The following is a 6,012-nucleotide window of genomic DNA, read 5'->3' as shown; positions in this document are numbered from 1 at the left end:
ACGAAGAATTAATCAAACAAAATCTTGCTTTATAATTAAAAGCAGGATTTTAGGAGAAAAGGAAACAAGAAAGAAAAGACAAAGAAAAACGAGAAAATATTTTCAAGAAAATAGGTAAATAAATAAAATAAAAAATAAATAAACTGAAACAGGATAACTTTTGGTACAGTATACATGTACCAGATAAGTTTTAAAAAGAGTAAACAACAAAATATAAACTTGCTGTGCTCCAGTAATATTGGTAAATATTTGCAAAAAATGATTAACTACAAAAAACTTCAATAAGGGTATTTTAAATTGAATGAACAAACTAATTAAAAAAAGGAAATGAGTTGAAACTCTAACTTATTTATATTCTATCAGGGTGGCCACTCAAATCAGGGTCCAAATTTCCCTGATTTTTCCAGGTAAAAATCTTAAAACTTCCAGGTTAGAGTGTTTTTTTTTCCCTCATAAAGTGTAGGATGGGTACAAAAAAAATGTGCATTAAAGTATTTTACTTAAAATGTTATTTTTTTAATATATCATCTTGAAAAATTAATTAGACTAAATTTATTTAGACAATTATATATATATATATATATATATATATATATATATATATATATATATATATATATATATATATATATATATATATATATATATATATATATATATCAGCAAGATTTTGTTTCTTATTTTACAATGATTTTTCACAATATTAATTTTTAAAAAATGAATAAACGTGGAGAGAAAATAATATGTTTAGCTTGTAGAATATATTGTTCACATTGAATAAAAAAAATTTAATGGGTTACTTCAAGTAGTTTTGGATAAGTATTTTTTAATATATTCTCATTAAGCAAAAGAAAACCATTCCAGGTGATTATATATCAATTTATATTTACAGCGATTCCCACAAGCGTTCTTATAACTGTTATTGAAATAGGACTCAATTCTATTAAAATAAATACTTCAGAATGGGTATTTAATAATATAATGTATAATCTATTCTTAGCAAAACTGCATGGAATAAAAAACAAAGCAAAAGTTTATTTTTAAGAAATCAATAATAAAAAAATAACAAAAATTTTACCTCACTAAAGTCATCCTACATTTAAATGTTTTTGGATTTCAGAATTAAAATTATGGCTTTAATTTATTTATTTAACTATTTTTCATTTTTTTTTATTTATTCGTAATTTAGTATCAAACTTATGATAGCAAGATTATATTTCAATTTTTACTTTCTAAATCCGTAATATATTCTTTCATTATTTAAAAATGGCTTGTGGTCGTAATAATACAATAAACAACATTTAAAAGTTGATTATTTGTTATCATAAGAGGTATATTAGTAATGAATTTCGCTAAATTAGTTTATTGTATCCTATTCCAATGTGCAAATGTGATAAATGCTTAAAAGAAGGACTTCATATCAGAGATTAAAATTTGGGGAAAAATTCATATTTTTCCATTTGAGTGTTGTAAAAGGTTCTGTTAAACTTAATAAAAATACTCTGCTCAAATTTCACCAGACAAAAAAAATAAATAAAAATTACAAAAAAACTAGTTACATTTACTTATATACTTTTAAAAGCTATTGTAGATGCGAAAGGAAACTCTACTAAATGTTAATTTAACAAAAAATAAGTACTAATAGGTGGAGATTTCTTTTGATAGTGTATGATGACTTTTGCGAGATCAAGTTTTTGTTACTTTTAGAGTATTGTTTTCTTAAAAATAAACTTTTGCTTTGTTTTTAAAAGATTTCATAGTTTTGCTAAGAATAGAATATATTTCTTAATATTAAATATCCATTCTGAAATATTGATTACAATTAATGGATGGGGTCTTATTTCATTGAAAGTCATGAGTATACAAACACTTTTATGAGTCACTGTATTTACAAGACAGTATAAAGCTATTATATATACTCTACTTTATCGAAGTGCTCTTCATAAAATTCATTGATCATATTTTCCTTAAACCAGTATCTCAAGTCAAATGTTTAAATAATGTTATTCTGAATAAGCATTATTATTTTCAGAGATTCTGTACAAAAAAATGAATGTCGCAAAAGCAAAATTGTCCAATTTCTTGTTGCATACTCGATAGAAAAAAGTACATAAAACTCTTTAGAATTTATTCTGCTTTGTTTTTTTTTATTTATTTGAAATTAAAATAATTAAAGAATTCTGATCTAAATACAAGGTTCTTTTTTAGTTTAGCATAGTTAATTGTTTTTGTTTTTATAACTAGAAGCTTGTACCAGTACAGTGCAGAACAAAAAAACTAAGTTTCGTTTTCCTTCTTAATAAACACATATTAATAAAACATTTTAATATTCCATGCTTATACGTCATTTAACATGCTTCCTGTACTTTCCTTAGTCTTTGTCAGCTTATTAGGGCAAAATGAGAAACAGTTTTGAAAATACATTTCAGGAATGCAAGCAACATTTACGAATTTTGATATTATGATTACTATACAATAGGAATTTTGAATAAAAAATCAAATATTTACCAACAAAAAAGTTAAATTAAATGTTAACATATAGTTAGTTCTTAAAAAAAACCTTTCTTTAATTAAAATACGTGTCATAAAAGGTTAAAATGAGAAAATTAGAATTAATGCAATAATTGTAACGATTTGTTAACATATATTGCTGTTAGTGATTGCAAGAAAATGTGTGATTGGTTGTCTTTGTTGAGATTCAGAGATTTCACTGGATGGGAGTACGAAAGCTTTCATAAAAAAATGCAATATAAAATCTATTAATAATTAAATTATAACCAACTGATTTTTGGAGAATTTTATGAAGTTAAAAATACTAAAATAATTTTTTTATCATTTTGTCAAAAAAGAAATAACCACCAAAGCATCCGAATCAACTCAGACCCATGCCTATGGACTAGAAGAAAAAAATAACAACCTACTTTTAAAAAGAGAAGCAAATATCCTAACCCTTTCTTTCACAATTTTTGCTTCACAGTCCCATTGCCTCCATAGAGGTCAAAGGTTTCTCTATTCGTTTGGCAACCATGGGACAGTTATATGAGGCATTCTAGTTTAACAGGATAATAATGGAGCAAATTTTGATGCAAGCAAAGCATTGGTTAGTTAAAGATATATGAATTGTTTGGGTGATACATTTCTTACAAAAAAGTGAGCATATATGGAGGATAAAATAATTTAAATTAAGAAAATCAGTAAATAATTTAAATTAGTAAAAAAAATTTTAAAAAATCAAAAATATTCCAGTTTTTCTTTAAAAATCCCTGATTTTTCCAGGTTTTTTCCAGTTAAGAAAATTCCTTGATAATTCCAGGTTTTCAAGGTGGGTGGCCACCCTGTCAATGTGTGCGTCTATATTATCTAACTATGTTCATGGGTAGTACAAAGTGTACACTATCTTTTAATTTGGATAATCAATGTGTGCGTCTATATTATCTAACTATGTTCATGGGTAGTACAAAGTCTACACTATCTTTCAATTTGGATAATCAATGTGTGCATCTATATTATCTAACTATGTTCATGGGTAGTACAGAGTATATACCATCTTTTAATTTGGATAATTAATGATGTTTACCTGTCAAGACATTCCTCTTTCAGTGAGACACTGCAGAGCTTCACCTTCAGGTAATCTCACGGACAATTTTGGTGAAGACATCAATCATGGTATTATAATTTCTAAGCATGGTCTGCAAGATCTCACACACAAAGGACACAAAAACTTGACATCTTTCGGCCCTTGGTGAAATGGTGTTGATAACATTGGTTCAGCTTCCTTCCAATTCCAGATTTAGGTAAAGTAACACAATTTGCTGGTAAGATAAAAGGTGGACTTAAAGTTTGACAATTCCGCAAAACATACTAACAATAACTGCTGATTAAACTTAATTTTGACAGTTATAATTAATTTAAAATTAGATACATTGATAAACAAATACTATAGGAATTAGAGAGGCAAGATATTAGGTACTTATGTATACAATTTAGTAAATAAAAATTTAAAAACCAAAAACGAAATTCTAAAGATATGTATTTTAGCAATCAGGGGTCTGTCCAGGCCGAATTTACTACCGTTTAGCGGTACCTTCACAAATTCAACCTTAGGAAAAACGGTAGTTTCACAAAATACTTAAATCTTAAAATTTTATTTTGTATCCTTAAGAAATGATAAATTTATATTTTTACTATGTTTTTATGTTGATTTTTTAATATAAGTTTACATTTTTCTCAAATTATGCCTAAATTTTCACAAAATAGGTACCTCTCAGAAAAACCTAGACAGACCCCTGGCAATAACAGCACTTCATCAAGGGACATACTGTCTGCTAACACACAGGAGCCCTTCTGCAGTTGACCCCTGATGAAGTGCTGTTTTTGTTTACATACAGATCTTTAGAATTTCGCTTTTGCTTTCTAAATTTTTATTTAAATGGTTTACATAAGACAAATTTGGTTTTAGCACTTTTCCATTTTGACTTATTATTTTAAAGTTTTTTCTTAAAACTTGCTTAATACAATTTCACACTTTGATTTTACTTATATAGATTTACATTTGATAATGAATCTATTTATTCAAATTTATGAGAAATAGCAGCAGGAGAGATTGATAATGCTTTAAAAATTATTGATAAGTAATATTGATAAACACCAGAATATTCTTCAGTATAAATTGATCCTCTTTTTTAAAAACTTAGTTTTAAAATGGATGTCTTTCTATTTATTGGGTATATGACTGGACCCATTACAAACATGCCTTTATTTATAGGAATATATAAAGAATTTGGCAAGTATTAAAATCGAAATTTAGAAATATTTGCAATCTTGTTTCTAAAAAGGAGTTAATATGTATTACGCTTTTCATGAAGACAAATCATTTAAGAAACAGTGTGATAAAAGAGAATGTCAGTATTAGTGTTAAAAGGGTTAAGAAACTGATAAATAATATAAATATTCATTTGATAAATATCACAAAGAAGTAAAGAACTCATGACCAATAAGATTAACAGACCTCATACATAATTACATAAATACATAATAGTATAGTGAGACAGTAATACAGATTTAATTGTAACCATTTAACAGTCAAAATGGGCAAATTTATGCATATTCTTGTTTCTCAGTTTAATGTGGTAAAACCTTTGAACACTGGTCTAATGTGACCAGTGTCGAGATGCGATCGCGATTTGGAGTTGTTCAAAAAATAAATAAATAAAAATTACACACAGTAGTATAAACACACCAAAATACTACTTCAACAATTATTCCTTTATATTTTAAATGTTATTTATTTGTATTTTTCCAGAGCCATGTAGCTATTTTTTGTAAAATTATTCCATTTTTATCAACCTCAATAACTTTGTTCCCATGTTTCAATGAGAGGAATTTTTGCTCAGTATAATTTAAATTATTTATTTATTTCATGGCAAATTCTTTTTCACCTACATTGGTAATTTGAAAATTTAAAGTTAAGAGAAAAGTCAATCTGCACTAGACCCATGAATATTCTCACGACATCGAAATGCAAAAAAATTATGGTAAAATAATTTCACTGCGAAATGTTAAGCAATCCTCTATAATTTGCTGGCCTTTTGATATTTTTAAATTTTTTTTTAGCATTTGAAACTTTATGGCTCTTTCTAGGTTTACCTGAATTCACTTCTTGTGTATTTTAAATTTACTATTTATTTATGATATAATTTAGGTAAAAGAGAATTTGTCAGGAAGAGTTTCTTCGCCCAGTATAGTGTCTGTTTAAATTTAACTTTAGGCATCTCTACCAAGTTATTTCTTTCACCTTTCCATGAGTCATTAATTCCTTGCATTACATTTGAATTGTATAAAATACAAGTTTACGATGACGAGTCAAGAATTGTCCCACATTGTGAATGCTGAAGCAAAATTCATGCACACCACCCACTATTAGACAAAATTGAACTATCAAATTGTAATTATGATTGGCTTCTGCAAAAAACGCTTATAAATTGTTCTTTTACATTTATTTGAATGTGATGA

The 6,012-nt window shown here is 26.5% G+C and overlaps 1 protein-coding gene across 5 annotated transcripts in view; it reads right to left on the bottom strand.

Moving 5' to 3' along the window:
- LOC122271716 (coatomer subunit beta-like) overlaps window positions 1-6,012 on the bottom strand; it is a 40,795-nt gene that overhangs the window by 20,709 nt on the left and 14,074 nt on the right. For all 5 annotated transcript variants that reach the window (XM_087154851.1, XM_087154852.1, XM_087154853.1 and 2 more), the window contains one exon: window positions 3,578-3,812. The gene's annotated coding sequence lies outside the window, so the exon portion shown is untranslated. The remainder of the gene's footprint in view (window positions 1-3,577; window positions 3,813-6,012) is intronic.

The sequence above is a fragment of the Parasteatoda tepidariorum genome, chromosome 11 (assembly GCF_982258835.1).
Source record: "Parasteatoda tepidariorum strain Cologne lab strain chromosome 11, Ptep-v5.0, whole genome shotgun sequence".
Taxonomy (NCBI): domain Eukaryota; kingdom Metazoa; phylum Arthropoda; class Arachnida; order Araneae; family Theridiidae; genus Parasteatoda; species Parasteatoda tepidariorum.
This window is presented reverse-complemented; position numbering and strand designations above follow the sequence as displayed.